Here is a 12,315-nt window from a genome sequence, read left to right on the forward strand (position 1 = left end):
AGATAGTAGTTCCTTATTTGCATTTTCACTGGATATAAAGAATGTTCATCTTCAGTGAAATTGCATAGATGTGAATGCCTTATTATTTTTGATCATCCATAAGGCACTCACTCAATTACTTTCATAGGATATTTAAATATTGCACGTTTCATATTCCCCAGCCTCTGTGAGCTGAATATGTTAAAAACAAATAAGTGTTCATCTGGATGAAGCAGGGAACCAACTGTTTTGCACATGAACTATCATAAGTATTTGTGTCTATTTTCACATGATCAAATTTTCTGGCATATTAGATAACTTTGTATTTTGAGAGTCTCTTTTTACCACTGGAAAATAGTTTTCTGGAGTCCTTCCATGTGGCTATTCAGCACTCTTCTTGCTACCCACAGATATATCTAACAGCTTCTTCACCCCCCCCCTTTCAATTTCAGTGCTTCATTCTTTTATGCCTGCAAGTGTATGAAAAATTATTTCCTCATGGCTCTTACAGATTACCAATGTGGGCCAAGTGAATTAACATTACTAAATGGATATTGCATACTCATATTGTGATACATTGGCTTCTGAAATGTGTTTAGTCACACACGTTTTGTTTTGAAATTTTTAAGTGACTCAGCAATTATCTATAGACACATAAAATCCTGCTACCTCTCTGTTACTTTCTTCAAACTACTGAGCTCATCAAAGAAAACAATAATTAGTTTTATTTACCCTAACAGATCAGTAGTTTTAATCTCAAAATAATCAGGAATATCTTTCAAACACAAAAAGACATACATTCTGTGGATCTGACTCTAGACCACTCTTCCTCATGGAAAAATTCTGTATCATTTGGGATTATGAAAGGGAATTTGTTAGCTTGTGTAAATCTATTCATAAACTGTGGTATACCCTGAATGGATCTAAATCCATAATGCCCATCTCTGCCTGGGCGGACTTTCACAGTGTGATGACATTTGTTCGAATCTGTTTCATCACTCGCATTCTTAAGATTCAAGGGACAAGTTCAGAGCATTTGCCCTCAGATGGTCCAGTTTCACAGTTGTTGATGGGGCTCCTTGGAGCTGAATGTTGATTCTCGGGTGCTTTTTCTCTTAGCGTAGAATCTAACTTGCTACAATCAGAGACCTGGCACTTTTCTCATGTTCTCTTGGAGATAGAGCCTCATCTAATTCTGCCTTTAAATCAATACATATATTGAATATCCTTCACAAAAACCAATGCAATCAAATTATGTATGTAGGAATGACTTAATTTGTGAGATAAAAAGTACGTCCAAGAATTGCACAAGTGTACCAATTGGGGTGATAGCTGTGAGAAGCAATGAGAAGAATCCATGCTGGCAGTGTATGTGGCTACTGGGCTATCTGAAAGACTTTCTGAGAGAGTGGATTAAGGAAATGAGGGAAAGAATGGAACTATGACTGATCCTGGGATTTGGGCAAGGTCAACTGTACAGTGTTACCATGGATTATTATCATGGACCTGAAGCAAGACTAGAGGACAAATGTTGAATGGGTAACAAGTATGGGGTGGATATAGTAAATGTGAGGTATCCCCAGCTAGATAACCATGAGAAGGCAGAGTGGACACTCATAGGTAAGAGCCTGGAGTTTAGAGCTGGCAATAAAATTTAAGATATTAATAGTAGACTTATCAGAGCACACATTAAGTTACTGTAAGAGATCACTGACAGACTAAATACTGACAGATAAGTGGCCTCTGCTGAGTTTATCTCTTCCTACTCCAAATCCAGGCTGCATCCTTCTGTCAAATTCTTTTAGCCTGAGGAAGCTTCAGAACTTGAGAACTTTATCAGCAGTGTCCCAAGCCTACTAGCCTCAGTTGGATCGGGTGAGCAAAAGAACTTGGTAGTAGATGGAACAAGAGAGCCGTGATCAGCTGGGATTTTGAGGTAGGTAGTACTCCTTTTGTCATGAGGAAAATCTTCAAACACTCTTCAGCAGCCTGTCGGAGTTGGGAGATGACTGTGATTAAAAGAAATTGAAGACCAAGGCTTACTATGATCTAAAGTGACTTTAGGAGAACAAAACGGAATTTGCTGTTCTTCATACTAATGAAGCCTTTTAATGCAGAGTTTTAAAGTAATAATTCAGTAATAATTGAGTTTTCAGGTCCCAGATCATGTCCACTACTCTTGGGTGGTGTGCATCTCTCTGTAGTTTTGTTCACTTCCCTAGAAGTTAGAGTTCTTATAAATATGCACGTTTGCATATGCTGAGCAGTCTTCAACATGATGGACTCACAGATTTGGCGAATAGATGTATTCATTAAATCTTGGGATGCCTTTCATTCCCTGGTTAAAAATCTGAATTTGGATTCATATTTCTAATTTCACCAGTCTTAGCTCTGAATAGCCATTTAATTCAGATGTCACTCCTTCTAAGAAATCTTCCCAGGACCACCCCAAATTAAGGACTCTTTTAGGCTTTGTAAATACACGTTTACCCAGATTTCATTTGGAAAAGAACAAACCAAAAAGCAATAAAACAGAAAGTCACAGAGTGGTTTTAGTCTGTTTATATTGTTTAATTTCAACATACATGAAGGTATGCACAGATATTTTGAAGAGAACAATAGTCATTATGGCAACCATTGTTGATTTTCCTATTGTTTGGTTTTAAAGTCCAGTAATGCCATCATTACTCTGTTCTGATCAGTTTTAAGCTATTTTGTTTTGCATGAATTCATTGTGTGTGAAGATATAGACAACTATTTAGAAGAAAAGAAGACACATTATGGTAGCCACTGTAGATCTTCTGTTGTCTTGCTTTGAAACCTGTCACTTACATTGTTTCTTCTGATCTGCTTTATTCTGATTTGTTCTGTTTAGTTTTCAATTTTAAAAATAGAACAGAAAATCAGGCCTCCTCCTGCTGGCCACCAGCACCAGGAGATTCCTTTCTGTGGTCAGGCACTGTGGGCAGAGAGAGCCAGCAGACCAACCTTTGCCTTCTGGCCCACTGAGAGTAGAAGCCTTGCTTCCTGCGGGCAGCCAGTGGGAACAGGGATATTCAGCCAGGTAAAGCCTATGCCCCCTCCCTCCCAGGCCACCATAAGAGGCCCTTGCTTCTTTGGGCAGCCATCACCCACTGGAAGAATCAGACAAACACACCCCCTCTGCTCCCGCCACCATCACAGATATTCCGGTACAGACCTGCAGCCTGAGAGGAGCAGCCCCATCATCATACAGCCCAGGCTTTTGTGGAAGCTTCAAGATAGCTGCACAGGTCTGGATAAGCCCACTCCATGCCCTGATACCTCCCTGTAAACCCAGGGTCCAAGGAACCCCGGTGCCTGTCCCATTGCCCTACACAATGTATGGGCAGCCAACGTGGGAAGTCCCTATAGCCCCACAATCTGCTTGTTGGAAGGAACCCAGGAGAATGTCAAGATGAAGGAGCAAAAGGGAATCTCAGACCTCCAGCCCACAAAGAATAAGTCTAGGAACCATACAAATGAAAGAAATTGGAAGTTGTACACCTGAAATTTCTGAAAAGACAGCAACTAAAGAAACAAATTCGTGAGGATGGAAAAGTAATCAGAAATATCTCAGATAAAACAACAAATTACAAACACAATGAAAGAAATGCTATGCATATCTAAAGAGGACATAGATTAAAAATAAGACCATTGGAAAATGCTGGAAACCTTGAATGAACAATACAGGAAAGAACTATAATGTATAAAGAAGATAAAAAGAGATGTGTAGACAATTAAAAACTGAAATGACAAAACTGCATGAAAGAAGCCAAGGACAGACTTTCAGACCCTGAAGACAGGATTGCAGCTGGGGATCATGAAAGGAACCAAGAAATAATAATTCAAGAGGTGTGAAATGATGCAAAGAAAAATAATGTAAGACAGATAGGTGTCAGAAAAAAGGCAGGGGTCAACACAAATGATGTAAAAAGATTATCTACAGAAGTAAAAGCAGGAAAGTTTCCAAGCTTAAAGAAAAGGACTTTCAATAAAGTAAGAGACGCATATAGAACTCCAGCTAGGCATAACCAAAATAAATCTATACCAAGACATATAATAAGCAAGATAACAGAAATTTAGCACAATAACAGAATGTTAATGGATGTTAGAGGAAAAAAACAGATCACCTATAAAGAAAAACCCATCAGAATCATGGCAGACTCAACACAAACTATCAAATCAGGAAGAGCACAGAGTTCAGTGCTCCAACTCCTGAAAGGAAACAATTTCCAACCCAGATTGATGTACCCTGCAGAACTATCTTTCAAAATTTAGAAGTAAGGCACTTCCATGATAAAGAGTAACTGAAGTAATTCACAACAGGGAGCTGTTGAAACTGATGATTGATCACATGTGGGGCAAAAGCAAGACCAACCCTGAAAACACAGAGAGCTCAAAACAAGCCACATAAGCTGTTTTGAAGCTGTTCCAGCTCCAAGAGGACAAGGAGCCCAGGCCAATCAGGAAAATAGTGGGACTGAAATTGACGTTCTCTTTTGGAGTGTATGGAATATATAAATAAACATGCCCCAGTGATTGAGCAATTCCTTTCCTCCCATCAGGAGAATAAAAGTTCCACCTGACCCCAGCTTTGTCTCTTCTCTATTTTCTGATCCTCTCACAGTCCACCCCAAGAATCTCAAGAGCCACACTGGTCATGGAAATTCATGATCACAAAACCAACTTTACACACAGTGCTGATGGATATCCTAGAAAGAGATAAAGATGACCACAGTTCCAGAAACAGTACCAGAGGGGAATCAACAAGCAGGGCAGGCAACTGAATGGAGGGATATAGTGCTGAACCAATGGACTGAGGACACCATGAGATGTGCCACTGAGTGTTAGTTGTAACCATTATTCTAGATGGCCTCAAGTCACCAATAAAAAGCAACACAGGCAGAGTGGTTGGGAGTTAGGATTCATCAATATGATGTAAACAAGAAACACATGTGACTCAAAAGGAAACTCATGGAATGAAGAACAGAGGAGACAAGGCAATGCTGCTTTCAATGGGGCCCACAAAGAAGCAGGGGTTGCTTGCCCATCAACCACTGAATGGATGAGGAAGATATGGTACTTTTTATACAATGGAAACTTCTCAGCTACTATCTCAAGGCTCTTGTAGGTAAATGGACGCACCTGTGATATCATGCTCACAGATGCAGTATTTTAGAATCACATGGGTGAACATTGGGTTGTTTTCATGCATACAAAAACTGAATCAGTGAGATACAAAATGTACGATAGATATTGCAAAAGTGAAAGAAGAGGAAAGAGCTAAAATAGAAGATAGCATCCATTTTTAATTTCCTATTAAGTTGTTTTGAAGTTCTGTATTATTTTCATTGTTTGGTTTGGTTTCATTCTGTTTTGTTTTATTTGATTCTACTGCATCTGATGGCACGAGTGGTTACCTTGAAGATAACAAAATATATTATGATACCGGGTGTTAATCTCCTATTAATTCCTTTTTCAAGTTCTGTATCACTTTCATTTTTTGTTTTGATTGGTTTTACTTTATTGTTTTGTTTGATTTAATTATGTCTGATAAAATGACAGATATTTTAAAGATACAACATGCAGTAAAACAGCCAGTATTGATTTCCTGTTATCTTTACTTGATGTCCTCTATTGCTTTCAATGTTTTGTTTGGTTTGGTTTTATTCTGCTTTATTTTGTTCAGCCTTATTCCCTTTAAAATTAAATAAAGAAATAAATAAATAAATAAAAGAAAATGAGTTGGTGTGCAAATGACACTGCTATAGAACCTTTGGGAAATTTCAAGGATCATTTGAAGGCGTGAAGAAAATGTTTTCTTGAGGGGCTGGGGATTTAGCTCAGCGGCATAAGCACCTGCCTTGCAAGCAGGCGGTCGTGAGTTCGATCCCTGGTACCGATAAAAATGAAAAAGACAAAAAAAAAAATGTTTTCTTGAAATACCACCACATTAAGTTTGTGCATGTACTTAAATAAGGGTTTTGTGTAAAAAAAATCCTCTTATCTTTGTTAACAAACTTTTATGACTGTAAAGTATGCCTTGAACGAATAACCTTTTATTCCAAGTGTGATTACTGTTTTCAGGCTTTTAAGCTTCCAAATTATGTTGCAATGTTTTCCACTTTAAATGGCTGCCAAGTATCCCTTTGTGCTCATGGACACTAAACAGAACTTCAGTGAAAGAAATCTGAGTTACAGACAATTACTTGACTCTTCCTTCTTTTACCAAGAATATGTTCCCTAATCTTTGGACTGTGATCCAAGCCAGCTTCATGTGGTCCTTGTTGAATCCATTTTTACCACTTAATTCTTGCTTTAGCAGCATGGTGTCATTATACCTTACTGCACCAATATTATGAAATGCAGGACTGTATTTTCTATGAGCATACTAAGATGCTTTATGAAGAGCCAAGAGGAATATTTCTCCCAGATGTTCCATATTATTTTTGTGAGATCTTCACTATCTACCATATTGTTTCTTGTTTTATCCCAAATAGTCGTGTATGTCTTCGCATACAGAGAATTCATACAAAACTGAATAGTATTTGGAAGGCAATTTCGGTCTTCAAAATCAAGGAGTAGGGAAATCACAAATGGCTGTTATAGAGTCTCTCATTCTCTTCAAAATAGCTGTCCATACTTTCATGTATATTGAAATTCAACAAAACAAAACAGGCAGGGGGTAAGGGATTGTTTGGTTTTATGGTGCTCCAGGTCCCAGCATGGCATGGGTCCAGTAAATGCCAGTGACTCCCATCCTGGGCCAATGCATCCTGCCACGCTCACAGCTGCTCACTGGGGGGGGGGGCTTGCTTGGTTTCCAAGCACTCCAGGTCCCAGCATGGTGTGGGTCCCAGTAAATGCCGGTGGCTCTCTTCCTAGGCCACCAGAGTTTGCCATGCTCACAGATGCTCACCAGTGGGCAAGGGACTGCTTGGTTTCTTGGCCCTCCACGTTCCAGCATGGCTTTGGTCCCAGTAAATGCCAGTGGCTTCCGTCCTGGGCTGCCAGAGCCTGCCACATTCAGGAGTAAGAACATTTGGTGTATTTAGACTATTTGTCATCTGTACAAAAGAATTCTGTCATTTGCAGTAATGTGGAGGGAACTCATGTAAAGTAAAAGAAGACAAGCATAGAAAGTCAAATACTACATATTTTCACTCTTTTGTAATACCTTCAAATTTCTAGCTCATAGAAGAAAAGAGTAGATTAGTGGCCACAAGAGAATGAGGAGATGAGGGGAGATGGACAATGAAAAGAGGTAGACAATGGATAGCAAACTAACTGAATGGAAGAATTAGTTCTGGTGCTCTAGAGCAAAGTAGGTAACTACAGTATTTATCATTCATTTTAAAATAATTAAAAGAATCCAAATGTACCCAACACAGAGAAATGATGTTCATTACTATGATTTGATTACTATACCCTGAATAGATGTATTAGCATAGTATTCTCTACCCTTATGGATAAATCTTGCACTATTTGATTTTTAAGTTCATGAAAACTTCAGTTTGTTTGCCTATTATTTTCTCATTTCACATCAGGCTCTTGAAATCCAAGAGCTAAATTCATATTCCAGGACTTCAAGTCTAGTTAGCCCATTGGATCCCTTTTGGGACTTGTCCACCCCTGCAAGTTAACATAACCTTTAACTCTGATTCCTACTTGGTCAGTTTCCTTTGCTCACTTTATTTTATGCGTATGCATTTTAGCATCTATGCTACCAGCATCACTGAGCACATACATAAGGAAAACTGAATGTTTTACTCATCCTCTACCTGAAAATGATACTAGGTAGAATTATTTCTGGAATGAAACTCTGGCTCATCATCTGGAAAAACTTCTTTATTCCAGTTCATTATCATATCATTTTTTTTTGTCTTTTTCCTTTTTATCGGTACCAGGGATCGAACTCACGGCTGCCTGCTTGCAAGGCAGGCGCTTATGCCGCTGAGCTAAACCTCCAGCCCCGATCATATCATTTTTAATACAATTATATACTTAAACAGTCCTTTCATGAGTCTATGCACTAGCTGCCTTCAGCTGGTTTTAATTTCTGAAAGTATCTTCCACTTACATGTCCCACTATGCCAATGCTGCAACACACTCCTAGAAGGGAGGTAAGTTTTCCTATTTATCTGCATGGATGTATATTTGTGGAATGATATTCTCTTTTGAAATTATCTAAATATTGCATATTTGAATCAATGATAAAATTAATTTTTAGCCTTTATCTTTAGCTGATTATGTCAATTTTATTGATGTTGCTTTTTATACTTTCAAATTTGCTTGTGACCCCATTAGTTTGTCATTTTTAATGACATTTTCCCTATAGAAATAAAAAATTGAAAATTAGAGTGTTTATTCTATAAAGAAACATTCTTTTCATTTTTGCCCCAAAATATGTTGAACGTGCTATTTCAACATTTTAAAGACATCTGACATTTAAATTTTCATTCATCACCTTATTTTTGTATTGGATTTAATTACAAAATTTCAGTGTATTAAACTTTTGGGTACAGAACAACTTGTATTTTTAAGAGCACTAAAAGTTTTGGGACTTTGTTTGTTTGTTGTATTTGAAACATGCTTTTACTGTGAAGTTCAGCACAAGAACATGGTAGAGGACATTTATTCAAGGCATGACAAATAGGAATCAGACAATCTTCAGAGAAGAGCTGGAAAGAAAGATTAATCTTTGGGTAAGCCAACAATGATGTGCCTCTTATGATGCCCTCTTAAGAGCAAGTCGTGTGTAAAATCCTGTAATACAGTCACCTTTTCAACATATGATTGCATGAGATTTTACAAGTGTACCTTATCTTAAACCATAGCAGTATTTCCCTGACTCCCAAAAGAGTTGTATTTTTTTATGTAAAATGCAGTTACTCCATCTCTTGGAGTTGTCAAAGTCTTAACAGTTTTAATACTGTTCACATCTATGAGAATAAGGCACACTCTAGTAATGAGATTCTGTAAAAATCAAAAAAGTTTTAAACATTTTTGACATGATGGAACATGGTAATCATTTCCATTCTAAAAGGAAGAAAAAGAGATTTAAAACCAGTGGGACAAAAGCAAGACTGAAATCCAGCGAGGCAAACATTAAATTCTATAGATCCATGTCTAGTGCCTGGAGCATGTAGTTATAAGGGGCTCCAGACACCCAAACACTGAGGTTACAATACCTAGAGGATGGTACTGCCTTTGGACAGGTAGAACCTGAGACTCACAAAGAGGTATTTATATCAAAGTCACAAAGCTAGGATTTAAACCGAAATTAGAAAGATTTCAGACTGTTTCCATTCCACGGATCCTTCAAAGTGCCCTACAGAGAACATTGGGAACCAAAGGAAGCCCCAACCTGATTGCCTAGAGGGTGGTAAGACACAGGCACAAATCTGCCTCAGTACTGAGCTGTGCTGAGCAGAGCCCTGAACATGCTGAGCACCTCTGCATCTACTCCAGAGGGAGGGAAATATAATCTATGCCATCCCTCCTGCCTACCATTTACCTGCTACCCACAACACTCTGTGGTGTGGCCCACTTGACCCATCAGGTGAGAAGCCTCTGCCATGTGGTACAGGCACATCCTGGTACCTAAGGCTCCAGCCTTTTCCCGGGTATTGATAAGTTGATCTGCCTTGCAGTTCCCATAGTTCCAAGGGGCAAAGGTTGGGGCCTGGGCTGAGTATGGAAACTGCCCTCCTAAGCATTCCAGAGGGTCAGCAGGTGCTGCTCCTTCTCACCTGCAGGAGACAGGAAGCCAGGTGAAGAGAGCAGCCCTGTAAGCAGGCACAGGGTTTGGCACAGGGATGGCAGCCACATCCCAAGTGCAAGCCTGGTTCTTGGAGCTATCACACATACAAAATATATATTTGTTCAATGAATGAATGAAAAGGCATACCTGTAATGCCACTGCTTGTTAGGTAAGATAAGGCAGGAGGATTGGGAATTCAAGACCAGTTTGGGCTGCATAGTGAGATCCTCTCTCAGAAAAAAGAAGAAAAAGTGAAGTATGGAGGGCCACTGGGGTCGCACCTTAGAAAGAAGACAATTTGCTTCTTGTGTGGCTCACCTTTGCCTTCTGTGTACTGACATGTACAGAGCTAGTTAGGAAATTATCCCTCAACTGGCTTTAAGCAATGTAAATGGATCTAGCCAAGGTGCTGATATGTAGCCTTTGAAGCAATGGGACAGAACTATGATGCCCCACCTATAGTTCCCTACCACTAAGCCTGAGCTCGGCTGAGAGATGCTGGGCTGAGCACTGAGAGTGAGCCTTGAGAAAGAGACCATGAAGTCCCAGGGCAGAAAGGCCAGACATCAGGGCTGAAGCAGCTGACCCGAACCACAAGATATCCCTCAAACTGTGTTATGGATATTCCTCCACACTTAGAGATCACCTGTTACCAGAACCTGGAACTCTTTCTGCACACCTCTCTCTGCATATTGCACAAGTACCACTGTGTCTCCAAACTCAGTACTGCACAGCTCACAGCACTCACCATTCTCATGGTCACTCAATCCTGAGCCACTCTCCTTTTCAAGAATGAATAAAAGTCTAGCGTGGTTAGCCATTGTTGGACAGCACCTAGGACCCACTTTGTTCCCCACAACTGAAGAAATTTCTTTTCTCTTTATTCTCCCCCTGCCTTGCACTGGAAGTGCTAGATTGGAATTTACTTATTTCCAATAACTCAATTCCAATAACTTTTCCCTGGAATTAAAAATATAAACTACTCTGGACCTTGAGGAGGCCCAGATGGCCCCTGTTGCAGAAGGAAGAAAAGGGAAAGGAAAAATAAGAAAAGTGGAGAACAGGGGAGCAGCTAGCTTCCAACTTTTTAAAAGGATCCTCTGCTTCAGAGCCACATAAGTTGAGGATTTCAACGTGCCCATGGGCAAATGGCATGAGCATTTGCCTCACATTGCCCAGCAACATCTGTTTCCTAGGGGCTCAGTGACAGATTGCTGGATTCATTAGTGCAGAAGATCTCAGAGCAGATAAACAGACTCAGACCAGAAAGAATTCTCTTCAAAGCTCCCAAGGACTTTTCTCCTTACTCTCAACAGCACATGGCTTTGTCTCCTTTCCATTAGCAAGACACAAGGTCAGAGGTGACTCCACACAATCCCTTAGCCACCACATCTCCCCCACCTAAGTCCTTCTGTCTCACTCTCTGCCTGCCATCCTGCCCCTGCCTTGTCACAGGCCATCCCACCCCCAACCCCTTGCTTCTATGTTTCTGTGCTATCTTTCTCCTGACACTTCTCCAGTAGCCTACAAAAATACTCTGTCATTTTTCACCTCACTTAAAAATAAAAACAAAATTCAGCAGGGTATGATGGTGCTCACTGTAGTTCCATCCCTTAGGGAGGCCGAGGAAAGAAGACTCTGAGTTATTAAGTCCTGCTTGGGAAACAGCTAAGGAGTGGTATCAGAGCCCTTGCCCAGCATCCACAGAGCCCACATTTGATCCCCAGCATAAAGAAGGAAGGAGAACTGGAGAAGTAGCAGTTTGACTGCATACCACTGAAAGAAAAGAAAATGAATCTCATGGAGATACTCTTAGAAATGGGGAAACAAATGAGCATGACCACTTAAGAAAATGATAGATCCATCCCTTTTTTCTGAAAAGTGATGATTTTTTTTACAATTTTTAATTTTTATTAATACCAGTTTGTAGCTCATGATGATCATATGCATCAAGGATCTATGTGCATCACACATCTTTTTTACCCTCTTCCCTTCTCATGAAAGGTGATAACTAAAGAACAGGGGGCAAATGTTTTGCTTCTCCTTGAGGAACAACCTTTCAAAATGATCCATTAATGCTGAGGATGGAAAAGTCTTCTTTACTGAATATTTCCATGCAAAAAACGATGAAGGAATCAAGGAACTTGGTGATCTCCATTTCATTAGCATTGAAATAAAACAATTGATTCAGACAGCAAATATCAAAGCACAGTAAAACCATCAGGGGAAATGTTGCCAAATGAAATAGTCATGAGATGCCAAAGTGTCATCCATTGATCAATCTGTGAATCACAAAAAGCAGAAGCAACCTTGAATGTGAAGAAGCAGCTGTGATGTAACATGAAGTGTGTGGCACTGTTCATGTTACAAAGGTACCAAAAATTCTTCACTCTAGGGAGCAGGACCACAAAACCAGCCCATGAACATGGGGCTGGAGTTGGCAGCATGCAAGGTCTGAGAGGAAGAACTGGCCCAATAGGGACAGGCGAGGGAGCAGGATATGGACAGGAGAGCTTGCACTGCACCCTCAGGACTATACCCATATTCCCTCC

The 12,315-nt window shown here is 39.9% G+C and overlaps 1 pseudogene; it reads right to left on the reverse strand.

Annotated features, from left to right (window-relative positions):
* Positions 1 to 10,584, reverse strand: part of LOC100730496 (glyceraldehyde-3-phosphate dehydrogenase-like) — a 32,103-nt pseudogene extending 21,519 nt beyond the window's left edge.
* Between the last annotated feature and the right edge of the window lie 1,731 nt (positions 10,585 to 12,315).

Source organism: Cavia porcellus, unplaced genomic scaffold, assembly GCF_034190915.1.
Source record: "Cavia porcellus strain 051 isolate PalLab524CR breed Dunkin Hartley unplaced genomic scaffold, mCavPor4.1 scaffold_9, whole genome shotgun sequence".
In the NCBI taxonomy this organism is placed as follows: domain Eukaryota; kingdom Metazoa; phylum Chordata; class Mammalia; order Rodentia; family Caviidae; genus Cavia; species Cavia porcellus.